Source organism: Aethalodelphis obliquidens, unplaced genomic scaffold (genome assembly GCF_003676395.1).
Source record: "Aethalodelphis obliquidens isolate GAN/ISIS:26980383/991018 unplaced genomic scaffold, ASM367639v1 scaffold36, whole genome shotgun sequence".
NCBI classification, from domain to species: Eukaryota; Metazoa; Chordata; class Mammalia; order Artiodactyla; family Delphinidae; genus Aethalodelphis; species Aethalodelphis obliquidens.
Genome location: NW_020837980.1, coordinates 10,153,271 through 10,168,633, shown reverse-complemented (window position 1 = coordinate 10,168,633; position 15,363 = coordinate 10,153,271). Strand labels below are relative to the sequence as shown.

The following is a 15,363-nucleotide window of genomic DNA, read 5'->3' as shown; positions in this document are numbered from 1 at the left end:
CTTTAATTTGCGTATTATATCATATATAAAATAGTATGTATCCAGTTTTATAACTATAAATAAAATAAACATTCATATATATCACCCAATTAAAAAAATAGATCATTACTACTACACCTGTGGCTCCTGATATGCTCATTCCAAATTGTATCCTCATCCCTCCACTCCACACAATTTTTTAAAGTGTAAATTTCCCCACAAGGGGAGTTTTGTTGATGACACTAGCTTATTTCCCTCCCCGAAGAACAAAGCAACCAAATGAAGTGAACATAACCTCAAAATTGTATTGTCTTCATAACCAAACACAAGATGAAGCTTAGATCTGGATCCCTTGGCCTTTTCTCTTATCTCCTCCCAGTTCCAAAGCTTGCATCTCTAAATATCCAGGATTCTTTTAGATCTACATTTGGGCTCAATGCGTTCAAGCCTTAGTGCAATCTTCTTTGTAGTTTTAGCCTTTTCCAGAAAAAACAGCTTAGTCTATGCTTACCATAGTCGCTCTGATTCCTGTTATAATGCTGCTTTCCCTGGGCATACTGAGGACTCTTGCCCTTCTTGCACTGTCATTTTGGGGGGGTTGGTGTTGCCACCCTTCTTACAGAAAGTCCAGTGGATTTTAAAAATGTTCACCATGTTTGCAAGAGTGTTATTGGCATGAGAAGAAAAACACTCCATAAATTTTAATAATGTTTTCCTTATCCTTTTAGTAACCCTAATATATATATATATATATATATATATATATATATATATATATATATCTTCTCTGTTTTAAAGTCTTTTTGCAAAAGGTTTTATTATATACTTTTTTGTGCCTTGATTAATTTAAAGATATTTAAAAGATATTCTCTTGATTTTTTTCCTGAGTTTTAAAGTTTTGTTGTTAACATTTTAATTATTTTTTATTTGCATACCAGTTTTCCTAGAACCATTTAATGAATGATCCACCCTTTTCCCAGTGATCTATAATGTCAGATCTGAAATAAATCAGGTTTTCATAAATGCCTGATTTCTATTATAGTCCATTGATTTGTTTTTCTGTTCCCATACCAATGCCACACTCTCTTAATTATTATAATTTTTATTCAAAATTTTCCTGTGTGGTAAAGCACCTGGCTCTTCCTTTTCAGGAGTGTCTGGGCTATTCTGAGCTGTTGACATTTCCATATGATTTTCCCCCAACATTTTATTATGAAAAGTTCCAAGAATGAAAAGAAGTTGAAAGAATTTTATAGCAAACAAACACCCATGAACCCACTACTTAGATTCTATAAGTAACCTTTTGCCATATTGCTTTGTCACATAACTGTCCATCTCTCTATTTACCCATTAATCTACATATGATTAAAAAATTAGCTTTTAGTGTTCCATAAAACCTACTGAACTGTGATTAGAATTAAATTGAATATACAGAACATGTTAGGGATAACTGATATGGTTAGAATATATACATGTTCATGTAATCCATGAACATGGTATGTCTCTCATTTATTTAAGTCATCTTTCATGCCTTCCAGTGAAGTAATATATTTTTCTTCTTGGAGATCTTGCAAAGATTTTGTGAAATTTATTTATACAACTCTTTTTAATTTTTGATTTTTAAGGGGGGTATTTTTAAAAGTGTATTGTAAATGTTTCTGGTGTGTAAATGTACAATCAACTTTTTAATATGGATTTTAAAACTAATAATCTTATATCTAGGTACCTTGTTAAAATGTCTTAATAGTGGGCTTCCCTGGTGGCGCAGTGGTGGAGAGTCCGCCTGCCGATGCAGGGGACACGGGTTCGTGCCCCGGTCCAGGAGGATCCCACATGCCACGGAGCGGCTGGGCCAGTGAGCCATGGCCGCGGAGACTGTGCGTCTGGAGCCTGTGCCCTGCAACGGGAGAGGCCACGACAGTGAGAGGCCCGCGTACCGCCAAAAAAAAAATAAAAGTCTTAATAGTTCTAACACTTTACCTATATAATTTTTTTTTGAGTTTTCTATGTATACAAGCATAAAATGATGGCTGTTGACTTTTCCTGTTTAGTTCTCATGTTTTTGACTTATTTTCTTTTTCTTATTTTACTGGTTCAGATATCCTGTATAATGTGAATAGAAATGGTGATATCAGGCTTTTGCCTTTTTTCTAATTTTAAAGTTAATGCTCTAAAAGTTTCACTATTGTGTTGATGTTTGCTGTAGGTTTTATTTGAGGGTGGGGTAGATGTTTTTGTTTGTTAGCAAATTTGGAATTTATTTTTGAAGCAAATTAAGACTTTCCATGCAGTTCTGAATGTTTTGGGATTTTTTGTTGTTGTTTTGTTTTGGGATTTGAAGCAATGATTTGAACCTATGAGAGTTACTTTTTTTAAAAAAAATTTTATTTATTATTTTTGGCCACGTTGGGTCTTCGTTGCTGCGCGCAGGCTTTCTCTAGTTGTGGCGATTGGGGGCTACTCTTCATTGAGGTGCATGGGCTTCTCACTGAGGTGGCTTCTCTTATTGCAGAGCACGGGCTCTAGGCACAAAGACTTCAGTAGTTGCAGCACTTGGTCTCAGTAATTGCGGCACGCGGGCCCTAGAGCACACGGACTTCAGTAGTTGTGGCTCACGGGCTCCAGAGCGCAAGCTCAGTAGTTGTGGTGCACAGGCTTAGGTGCTCCGTGGCATGTGAGATCTTCCTGGACCAGGGATTGAACCCATGACCCCTGCATTGGCAGGCAGATTCTTAATCACCGCGCCAACAAGGAAGTCCCAAGAGTTACTTTTTAATGAGGATAAAATTTCTCAAGGGAAGATCTCTCTTTCATACTTTTATTTTTAACCACTCAGTAAGCAACCACTCCCCACTGCCATCTTTGCCCTCAGCTTAACGTTGCATGAGCACTCAATAAATACCCATTGATTAATGCCAAGGATTTATATGCTTCTAGTCCTGGGATTTGATGGTTCATTTTGCATGAAAAACTTTTGCCAATTTGCTTTATTCTTGTTCATTCTAAAGCTGATATGTTGCTTGAGTCAAACTGTAGATGTCCTTTTGCTTGTCTTTATCTCATGCACAGCAAAAACAAAAGCAAAACAAAAAAAGGGAGGAGGAAATTTTTAGTTCTCTTAGTAATTCAGAATTTCTGTGAGTTTCATATAGAATTCTTTACCCAATAAAATTCTTAACATCCAGCAGTGACCACAGGTTAGAGTCAAGGTATCTAAATTGAGATAAGTTGGTAGTATGGGAGAAAACTGGGAATATGACTATTCTGAACTCTATTTTGGTAGTGGTCATAGGCAAAATTTTTTTTTCTTTGTCTAAGTCTCCATGTTAGTCAGCTGTTGCCAAAATAATGCCACATCCCAATCTGCCCAGAACTCAGCAACTTACACAGCATTAATTTTCCTGGCTCATGGTCTTGCAAGTTTGTTGGTCATATCTGCTTGAAGATGCTCGTTGGTTGACCTTGGCTCTAGGTTTCAGGTTGAGTTTAGGTCTGCTCCATATGTTTCTTCATTCCTCTTGAACCAACAACAATCTCAAGAATTCAGGATGACAAGTCAAATTACACAAACACATCTGTGTTACATGTGCTAACAACCCATTAGTCGAAGTAAGTCACATGGCCAAGCCCAACATCAATGGGGTAGAGAAATATACTCTGCCCTCTATAACGTGCCGTGAGGTTGCATAGCAGAGAATGGGAATGAGTGAACACCCAAGAACAATAATCTAATCTACCACAGTCTTTCATATATATGTGATGATTAAATGAGCTAACATATAGAATGTGCTTAAGGCATAGTAAATGCTCAGTAGGGTTGCCTATTATTATTGTTATTATTTTATGTAAAACAAAGCAATCAAACTAGCTGATCTTCAGAGTACTTGATATATCTAAATTTTTGCTTTCCATTTACCACTTAAGATTCCTTCTTTTTCCTCACTTTGCTCCCCTGTTCTTTCCCTATTGTAGTAGAAATAACAATAATATGGCTTTAGTCAATAAATCTCTTTGGGGGCTTCCCTCGTGGTGCAGTGGTTAAGAATCCGCCTGCCAATGCAGGGGACGTGGGTTTGAGCCCTGGTCGGGGAAGATCCCACATGCCACAGAGCAACTAAGCCTGTGCGCCACAACTACTGAGTTTGTGCTCTAGAGCTCGCGAGCCACAACTACTGAAGCCCGTGCGCCTACAATCCATGCTCCGCAACAAGAGAAGCCACTGCAAGGAGAAGCCTGCGCACTGCAACAAAGAGTAGCCCCTGCTTGCCGCAACTAGAGAAAGCCCGAGTGCAGCAGTAAAGACCCAACGCAGCCAAAGAGAAATTTAAAAAAAAAAGTCTTTGGTATTTTTATGATTATAGTCTTGTAATGTTTAATACTCTCAGAATCTTTATCTGTGTGAAATTCAGTGCTGCATCTGGTGGAAGAAACATTGGCTGTTTATTTTCTCTTCTGTGTCTGCACTGGTTGAATGTTATATCGTGCAGATAACTGCTTTTGATTCAAAGAGGCAACATGATTTCAGACCTAATTACTACAGAAGTAATTGCTCCTTGGCAAACGGGACCTGCCAGTCTGCCCAGATTTCAAATGTCAAAGGGCCAAGTGAATGCAGGGCATGTTCAGATCCTCTAATGGAAATTCATTGCCCTTCTCAGTTTGGCAGCCTAAAAGACTAGGATTTTAGCCACCCGAATGTAAAAGGGAACTCTTTAAATCCCTGAGGCCGCAAGACAATAGGAGCACTGCATGCCAAGTGAGGTGCAGCCTCACTTAGACACATTTTGAGAAGATGGTAGTTATGGACTGATTTTGCAGATCATCTGGCGCCAGTCTATGAAAGAAGTTGGAGAGATTGAGAGGACTTTGTTGGAGATATAAGAGACGACTCTTTAGAGAGAGTTTTTAGTATGTTGCTCATCCCCTTTCCTCATGGAGATGAAGTAGGAGAGGCTTCTTCTTGCTTTAAGTCAAGCAAAATATGCTTCAAAGGAATACATTGGTTTCCTGTTGTTCACGGGGCAGAGTTGACCGATGTCTGACACATGCTTTAAGCACCTAAAAGCAAGATTCTCTGGTTAGAGCTCCCTGCTTGGATGATGGGACAGAGAATGACATGAGTCTTTTCCATGGATCAAATGTGGGCCACCTGTGAGAAAGAAAGCTGGTCTTGGACTGCCTTGAATCCTGCCCAAGCACTTGGGGCGGGTAGGGCAAGAGAGCTCATCGAGAAAGGCGGCAGGAAGTCAGGAGCTGCTGCAGGACCTGTGAGCCAGGAGCCAGAGCAAAGCGATTTTCCTAGTTCTGTGTGTGACAGGTCTCAGTGAGGGCACGAGCTCCACAAAGAACACTCATGCACCTCATGAGTGAGTCAGCTTTACACAGTAGCCAGCCAGAGGGAGCCAGTGGCAGATTGCATCGGTTTTAGTCAGGCAAGACCTCCTCTCTGTGTCCTTACCTCTTCTCCCTTCCCTCTCCTGACCCCAGTTCCACCTTCAATCTTGCGTAGGGGAGAGGAAGCTGACTGAATGAGATGGAGGAAAGGGAGAAGCAAGAGGGGAAATTGAGAAAAGGCTGAATGTGTGGGTCCCCATTGGGAGTGCAGGTCCGAACAGGGGGAGGAGGGAAATTTTAGCTTTAAATTCTGTAATTTTGACTTTCAATTATGAGACTCTTTTTCAGACAAAATGACTTTCTTATCTGAGAATGCCTGCGAAAACGAATTCCATCTTCCCAGAATTTCTTTCGGGAGCAGAGGAAGCATTAACCCCATAGAATGAACCAAAATTGAGGGTGTTGAAGAAAACAGTGGTTCTATAATTGAATCCTACTAGTTTTACATGTTCACACTTGAAGAGAGGAAGCTTTTTGTTTTTGTTTTTCCATGATTCTTTATTCCAAAGAGCATCAAGGGATCACATCCACCCTGAGTACTTCACCCTCCATCCACTAGGAGGCATGAAGAAACCTGTGGGTGGGAGGAGAGGATATATGTAAACTGAAAATCCACCCAAATGATTGCTTCCCTGTCCAACACCCTTATTTAAAAATTTCTCCCAGAGGTAGACCTCACACTTCTCTAAATGGTTCCCCTGTCATCTGGAAAAATTCTTTAAAATTACAGATTCTTATGCTGTATCATAGACCCACTGACTCAGAATCTCTGGGGGGTTTAGGAAGAATCTTACAAATCTTGCAGGTGATTGTGGTCCACTGGGTTATAAGGTTTGGCATTTTGGAGGATGGATGAGATATTTTGAGAGTGCTGGCATCTGCAATGAATATATTGCTCTAAAAAGACCAAGTATTCTGGTGAAAGGAGTGAGGCTTCAAGAGTTTCTGCTATGTATTCTTTTAACAAAATTTATGTTTAAACATTTAGATTGCTATTTTAAGTGACTAGATAAATGTTAGCGTGTTTATTGGGTTGGTCTTTTCCCACTATATTGGAACATTACCTCTATTATAGTGGCTTCTTAGCCATCTGGTAATTCTGTTGATGGGAGCTAAAATGGAAAACAGAGGGCACTATTAGCCCACAACTCCAAAACATAACAGTTGTTTGATTTTCCACCAATCTTGCCAAAAGTAGGCCAATGACAATATTGTTTCTAACCCACATGCCTCCCTCAGGCCAAGTTGGAAACCCATCTCTTGTGGCAGAACAAGTCTGTCACTGATGGAAAAGAATCAGTAGGTTAAAAAATAAAGATCAGGTCCAGGAGTTTTGCCAGCATTAAGAATGTGCTTCATCAATAGGACAGGGTATAGGATAATGATCATTCTAATTTTCTTTGTCTTTTGCTTTGGAACTCTTTGCTGTTGTCGAATAAGGACCAAATGAAATGCAATACACTGCTTTATTAGTGTTCTCTTAGCCAGTATGTTAATTATTTTTCCTGACAAATGTCTGCGAGGAGCGGTATTAGAGTAGCCTGATTTATGGCTACTTCACTTTGCAAGTCATATGCTCAGGATAGCACCAATAGAGGAATATTTTAAGTGCCAAAAATATGAAATGTTAAACTTATTTCTGAGTGATTTTATTTTTGTTCTTGATTTAGAAGCATTAATATATTTTTTTGACAGCTGAACAGCGAGGGGGATGTTTTGGCTGGTGTAAATACCTATAGGCTGAAGAAGAATGCATTTATCTACTTACTGAGTTTGGGTATATTGTTGAGTTGAGGAATTTTAGATAAGGCACCCTCTTTACCTAATCAAAGCACTGGAGGACAGTAGGATGGGGAATGGCATTTTATTGTTCTTAGTTCGAAGAGGAGTGCTTTTTTGAGTGGTGAGGGAAAGAATGTGGTAATTATTCTCAAATGACTGAAGATTTATCATAGGGAAGAATTCTGTGATGCCCCAGGGGGCAGACTTAGAGCCTTCTCCCTCCCATATTGGACTGGTCAAAAAGTACTGATGATGATTTTACTTCCTTACCTCTGAAATCTGTTGGTTCATCTCTTCCTCACACGTATCACCTTTGTTTAGACATATTTCCTATTTCAGAAGGAACAGAGAGAAGGTAGGAGAGGGAAAGGGGAAGAAACAAACCATTTACAGGTCTCCTCTCTATTCTTTCTTATGTTTTCTCCTTTCTCTGGTTCATCCTCAACTTCAGTCAGAGTAATTTTTCAAATCAGAAAATAAACTTATGGTTACCAAAGGGAAAAGGGGGGGAGGGATAAATTGGGAGTTTGGGATTGACATATACACACTACTATGTATAAAACAGATAACCAACAAGGACCTACTGTATAGCACAGGGAACTCTGCTCAATATTCTGTAATAACCTAAATAGGAAAAGAATTTGAAAAAGGATAGATATATGTCTATGTATAACTTAGTCACTTTGCTGTGCACCTGAAAGTAACACAGCGTGGTAAATCAACCATACTCTAATATAAAATAAAAATTTTTTTTAAAATTCTAGGGAATTATACACCACATCTGCTTAAAACAAAGCTGATTAATAAAATTTAAAAAAAGAATGTCAATCATGTCACTTCCTCATTTAACATTCTTTACTGATTCCCCATAGCCTGGAGTTCAAACTCCTTGTCACGAAGAACAAGTGTTTTCCTAATTTGCCTCTAACAGACTTCTGCCAGTCTTATCTTCTGCTCCACAACCTTTTATTCGGGACATACGGAGCCACTTGAAGTTTCCAAATATGTTGTGCTCTTTTAGGCTTCCAGGCTTGTATTTATACTATTCCTTGGACCTGGAATGTTCTTTTTCTTTTGAGTCCTTTTCACCCTTTCTCTAATACCATGCTCTCTTTGAAGCCTTCTCTGACCACTCCCTTAGCAGAGGTAGTGGCTTCTGCATCCAGTTTCTCAGAGAGCACTTTGTATGTCTGTGTACTGGCATTTATTATTCCACCGTCAGATGTCCTACCCCTGCTCGCATGACACTGTGAGGTCCCTAGAGGCAGTTGTGTCACTGTCCCCAACTCCCAGTACACTGTGTTTCTGCAATGGAGAAACACTTTGTGTTGAAGCTCTTTAAGAGGTGTTGAAGCTCTTTACAGGAGGATTTCATCTCGACATGAGTTAGAACTTTTAAACAATTATAGCTGTTCAAACATTGAAGAGGCTGCCTGGTACAGAGTAGGTGCTCAACAAATAAGTGGATTATTGAATGAGCTGTGAACACTTGAATCTCCTGTCACTAGGAAGTATTCAAGGTTTTGACAGGCTCATTCAAGCATCATAAGAAGGGCTTCATGATGGATCATTGAAAAATTTTCATCAAGAGTTGACGAAATACAGTTAGGCTGTATTTCACTATAGTTTGGGAAGTATCTATCTATCTATGATATCTATCTACACACACATATACATATGTATGACTAAAAGTTTCTGTCTATCTACCTAAATGATTAAAATAATACGAATTTTTTTCTACATCATATTTCTTTCTCTTTTTTCCTGCTTGAGGATTTGATTAGGACAGTCAAGTGTGAATATTATTTAAAGTATTTTTCTTTTCCTTGCAGCAACTAGGGCTATTCATACCTTCTCAATTCGTTTGCACAAGTCTTCAGGGTAATTCTTGCTGCTGTTGATGACTAAAGTACCTACATGATAGGAGTGGATTGAAAAAGTTAATACTTTGAAGGGAAAGGAAAATCCTCATAGCTCCTCTTCAAAGTTAGAGAAAAAGAAGAGAAATTATGCAAAAAGGGAAATGGCATGTTTCATATTTTAATTTTTAAGACTGACTTGTATATGATAATTTATATCTCTTTGACTATAGCATTTTTATGTAACTTTATTATTTATCCAACTTTTCAAAGTGTCAGAATTTATATAGGAAAGGTACTACCTATTATTATGATGTACCCTTCAGTGTACAATCCTATACAATCCTTGACATGAAGTGATGCTCTTGATATCATTGAGGTAAACAGAATATCCTAAAAGAGAATCTTCCCTGATACAAGGACAGGATAATACCACAAGGAGGAAAGAAGGGGGCATAGTTAGGGATGGTATAACAAATAGACAAAAATTACAAAAGTCTACATCAACTGTACTCCAATAAAAAAATTTCAGAAGAGCAAAAATACATAGATAAAAGTCTCAAGCAAGAGAAGTTTATTTCTTCATCATATAAGAGGGTGAAGGTAAGCTGGTGGTCCAGGGAGAGTAGGCAACTCTGCTCAGTGAGGATATCAGCCAACTAGGTCCTACTTGATGCTTTGCATTCCCGAGGGCAGCAGTTTTCAAACATTAGCCTGTGTCAGACCTGGAGGGCTTTTTAAAACACAGAATGCTGGACCCCAAGACCAGGGTTTCTGATTCAGTATGTCTGGGGTGGGGACTGAGAATCTGCATTTCTAAAAAGCTCCCAAGTGATACTGATGTTGCTGGTCAGGGGACTAGACTTGAAGAGGCACTGTTCTCGAGTGCTGTCTCCATCCTCCCTAGCCCCCTGGAAGGGAAAAACAGAAAGCAAAAAAGATATGACCCAGAGGTTACACATACTTCTTCTGCTCAGATTCTTTCAGGCAGAACATAGTCAAATGGCCACATCTACCTTCAAGAGAAGTGAAAGTACAATAGTTTCTATTATTAAAGGGAAGAAGAAATCATTCCAATATTGAGTCTTCTGACTTATGAACAAGTTATATTGTCCAGGTTATTTAGGTCTGTGATTCCCTCAGCAATGTCTTGTATTCTTCAGTGAGCAGGTCTTTCACATCTTCTATCATAATTATTCTTAAGTGTTTCATATTTTTGATGCTATTGTAAGTGATATTATTTTTAATATTAAAATTTTGAATGTTTGTTGCACATATATAGAAATACAGTTGTCAGTTCTTTCCAAAGAGATCTATAGAATCAATACAAATCCAATCAAAACCCTAGCAGGCTGTGTGTGTGTGATATTGACAAACTGACTCTCAAATTCACATGGAAATGCAAAGGACCTAGAAGAGCCAAAATAACTTTGAAAAAGAAAAACAAAATTAGAAGGCTAATATCACCTAATTTCAAGACTTATAAAGCTACAGTAATCAATAAACTATGGTAATAGTGTAAAGATAGAAAAAAAAGATCAATGAACCAGAAAGGTCCAGAAACAGACTCACACATATATGGACAATTGATTTTTGACAAAGGTGCAGAGAGAATTTAGTGGAGAAAGGATAGTCTTTTCAACAATAGTGCTGGAATAACTGGATATCTATATGCAAAACAACCAGAACAAACCAGTTCAAACCTTATGCCATATACAAAAGTTAACTCAAAATCTCAAAATGGATCAGAGACTTAAATGTAAAATCTAAAACGATAAGACATCCAGAAGAAAGCAAAAGTAAAAATCTTTGTGACACTAGGCTAGATAAAGATTTATTAGCTATGACACAAAAAATATGATGTATAAAATAAATATTAATAAATTCAACCTCATCAAAATTAAAAAACTTCTCTCCAAAGGAGAAAAGAATGAGAAGACAAGCCACAAGCTGGGAGAAAATATTTGCAAAGCATATAACTGCTAAAGCACTGTATCCACAATATGCAGAAAACTCTCAAGACTCAATAACATGAAAATAACACAGTTAAAAATGGGCAACAAAATTAAACAGACTTAACCAAAGAAGCTACATGCATGGCAACTAAATACATGAACAGATCCTTAATATCACTATGTATCAGGAAAATGCAAATTAAAACCACAATGAGATTCCACTACACACCTATTAGTTGGCTAAATTAAAAAGATTGGTATATTAAGTGTTGACCAGGATGTGGAGCAGCTAGAACTTTCAAACTATGCTGTTGGGAATGTCAAATGGTAAAGCCACTTTGGAAAAGTTTGGCAGTTTAACTTTCTTAAAAATTCAACATACACTTACATATGACCCAGCCATTCCACTCTAAGGTATTAACCTAAGAGAAAAGAAATCATATGTCCATACAAAGAACTTCTACATGCATGTTCACAGCAGTTTTATTTGTAAAAACCCCAAACTGGAAAAGAGCCAAATGTCCTTCAATAGGTGAATGGATAAACAAATCGTGGCATATTCATACAATGGAATGTTACTTAAAAATAAAATGGAAGGGGACTTCCCTGGTGGCGCAGTGGTTGGGAGTCCGCCTGCCAATGCAGGGGACGTGGGTTCGTGCCCTGGTCCGGGAGGATCCCACATGCCGCGGAGCGGCTGTGCCCGTGCGCTGAGCCTGTGCGTCCGGAGCCTGTTACTCCGCAGCGGGAGAGGCCACAACAGTGAGAGGCCCGCATACCGCAAAAAAAAAATAAAAAATAAAAAAAAATAAATAAAATGGAAGGAACTAATGATCTATACAACATAGATATATCCCAAAATTTCTATGAAAGAGTCCAGATATTGAGTACATATTGTACGAGTCCATTTTGATAAAACTTTGAACATGAAAACTTATCTATATTGACAGAGCAGATCAGGTGTTGCCTGAGAGGGTAGGTGGGATGAGTAAGTGAGAGGAATTAGAAAAGGCATGAGGAAATTTGGGAGTGATAGAAGTATCATTACCTTGAACGTGATAATGGTTTCATGGATTTATATGTATGTAAAATTTATCACATTGTACACTTACTGTGCTTATTGCATGTTTTATATCTCAATAAAGTTGCTTTAAAAAAGGAAAAGAGAAAAAAATAAGGATCAAATAACATATGAGTTATTGTCGCTTATATTGATTTTTAAAAGATGTACTAGAATTCAATTGAACTAAATGGATGTTTGACTATTTTCAACTATTTTAAAAGCAGTTCATGTACATGAAAGCCTAAGCATGGATGAGGTTCAAGGGATATTTTAGTTCTGTTGTCTTCATGTTACCAAATAGGGAACACGTTTCTAGAGTCAGAGTGATTGAGAGGAAGATCTTGGAAGACCAGAATTTTAGTTCTGATTTCTCCAAGTGTCCTGGAACTCGCTTATTTATCTGACCAATCTAATTTTGCCACCTGTAAAATAGACAAAATAATACTTAGCTCAGAGGACAGCGTGGAGAAAGGAGGCAGAATAGCTAGTAAAAGCGCTGTTAGATTGTTTGAATTACTATCCCTACATATTCTTTTTCCGGACACTCTCCTTAGTTTTTCCACTCCCTGGAAATCTCTTTTGTCATTCATGTCATTCAACTTCAGTTGGCATCTTTCCTATTTAAAGCAAAAAGTGTTGAGTCGGCAGATTTGACGGACTTCTGAAGCCTCTAGTGACTCGGGGCTGACAAAACTCTTAACTCTTTTTGGCCCAGAAACTGAAGCTCAGGGATTTGCCCTTTCCAAGTTGCTTTGGAGGCAATTGTGGCTTTTCCCCAAGCTTGGTCTTGCCGGGGCAGCTGACTGAGTGAAGGAGTGAGTCTGCTTTTATACCCAAGCTGAAGCTTTGAGTAAAACTTAGCTGCTGTAAGAGGATTAGGGGAGGGCTGGAATGCACTCCTTGCCAGATTGAAGTGCTAGCATCTCCCAAAGGTGTCTGTTTGGGGCAAGTTATTTTAGCTGCTTATATCAGTGCTCAGCACAGACCCTTGTACAGATGCTTCAGAGAAACAGCACTGAGGTGTCCACAACTAACACATAAGCATTACCACCAAGCACTAAAGTTATAACGAGCAGCCTGTGAGACCAGCTGGGATGTAGAGGATGGGCTTTTGTATCATGCCTTCCCAGGGACAACCTTTCCCTTTCCTACAGGATAGAGGAGAACTTCAATCAGTGGGGTGCTGGTAAATGCTTAACCACTGGCTCTGGGTGGTGGGGAGAGGACTGATTTGTAGTGTCTTCCAATTTCCATGATTTAAATACTATCGTCATGGTCAATTTCAAGTTTCTAATATATTGTCAACCAGCTCACAAATTCCACAAAGTTTAGATTGGCTCTCAAAAGCCGGCGCAAGCTGACTCCAACACGCCGCTGGATTAAACAAACCAGTGGGTAAGGGCAGCCATAAAGTAAAGCCAGGGTCATTCTCCATATCTCGCCCCTAACTCTCCCCCTGGATTAGCAGGTCCTGTTACAGTTCATGAATTGCCTAAGGTCCCACCAACACTCAGAGACAGAGATGAGACTTCTTCTAAAAACTAAAGAATGGATAAGATATTGGTTTTTTCCTTCTCATACTTTCTGATTAAACATGAGTGTGTCTTGTACAGTTTGAGTCAAACCTACGAAAATTTCTCAATTATCAGGATCAAAGTTCCCTTTACAGGTAGTTGATTTTTAATTTCTGGGCTGAAATGGTGCCCACAGATGCTGAGAAAGAAGATGCTGTGGTGTTCTCTCTGGAACATTCCCCAAGCATACTAGTTCTCAGTGGGGTCAGAGTGATACATCCCCTGGGGAATGTTTAGGAAATTTGTTGGGAATATTTTGAATTGTCCCAATGATTTAGGTGCTTCAGTGGCTTAAGTGTCACCACAGCATATGGAGAGGCAGAGACACTCAAGATTTTGTAATACCAGAACAGTCTCACATAAAGAATGGTCCTGTATTCTGTACAACTTCAGATGTTCCCAATAGGCACCCATGTAAGTGAAAAACGCTGTTTACAACTTTCTAAGCCTGGAATGTAACACCATTTTACCTATGAACATACAGTAAATTTTTACCGTGTAAACATATACAGAATTTTCTAAGAATGCAACTATGATGTAAGTGGAAGGGAAATTATGTCACATTTTGGTGAGAACATTATCAAGCATGACATAATATTGCCGAGTTATCTCCCAATTTGGAACAGCGTATCATTGCCCAGAAGGTGGCCTAGTTTTTGTAGCTATTGCACATTCAAAGTGATTTAAAGTATATAGGAATAGAGTTGTTTAGCCTTTATTTCAAGATGTCAAATAGAAACAAAAGTGTGTTTTAAATCTAAACACTTGTTGTAGATAAGTGCAAACATAGGACTACTTCATTATGTTTTCTGATGTATTCGTGTTTGAGCATTTCCACCTTGAAAAACATATCATTTCATTATGTTTACTCTGTCCACTGTCCAGTCCAGCACCCCAGTCAGGAAACTAGGAAACTCAGCTCCTCTCTCCTTCCCACTCCTTAGATTCATTCACTATGTTCTGTTGATTCCATTTCCTACTTGTCCTCTTCTCCCACTACACCGGTACTGCTTTAGTTCAGGCGCACACTATTTCCTGTCTAGACCATTCCAAAGTCTACCAATTAATCTCTCATTGTGCACTCTCCCCACCCCACTCCCGCCAACCCGTTCTCTACACAAATGTTCAATGATCTTTCTAAAACACAAATCTGGGAAAGTTGCTTCCCTACTGAACATTTCATTGGGTCCCTGCAGAAGAGAGGATGAAACCTAGACTTCTCAGGATGGTGCCACGAGACAGTCTCTGTTGATCTCCGTCTGCTCTCAAATCAGACTTCGTACAGGGAACCATCACGCCATTTCATTTCTCTGCGATTTGGACACACTGTTGTATTTGTTAGGAAATGTTTCTCCTCAGTCCTGCCAGCCTGGCAAATTTCATTCATCCTTTAAGACCCAGCCCAATTTTCTGTTCCAAACCTCCCTGACATGATGGCTTCAAGTGACCCTAGTACTCCCCTTCCTTAATGATGTTTAGTGCACTCTATTAGAACAGTCCGATTACTACCAGGCGTGATGCCAGCCCACTGTCCCACTTCCCTGTCCGTATAAGATGATGGCGAGGGAATAAAGACGTCACGATTGTCAAGGTTGACCTGCCAGTTGGTTGCGGGCAATTGGAGGCTCCCAGCCCTCTCCCCTGTCTTTGGAATGTACATTTCACCCACCATTTCCACACTAGGAGCTATTTCAAGGACACAGCCTTGAGGGGTAAGATATTGTTGAGACCATCTGGATGGTACATACATGACTGAA

The 15,363-nt window shown here is 39.0% G+C and overlaps 1 pseudogene; it reads right to left on the bottom strand.

Moving 5' to 3' along the window:
* Window positions 1-316: 316 nt before the first annotated feature.
* On the bottom strand, window positions 317-633 carry LOC113632248 (60S ribosomal protein L36a-like; annotated as a pseudogene).
* Between the last annotated feature and the right edge of the window lie 14,730 nt (window positions 634-15,363).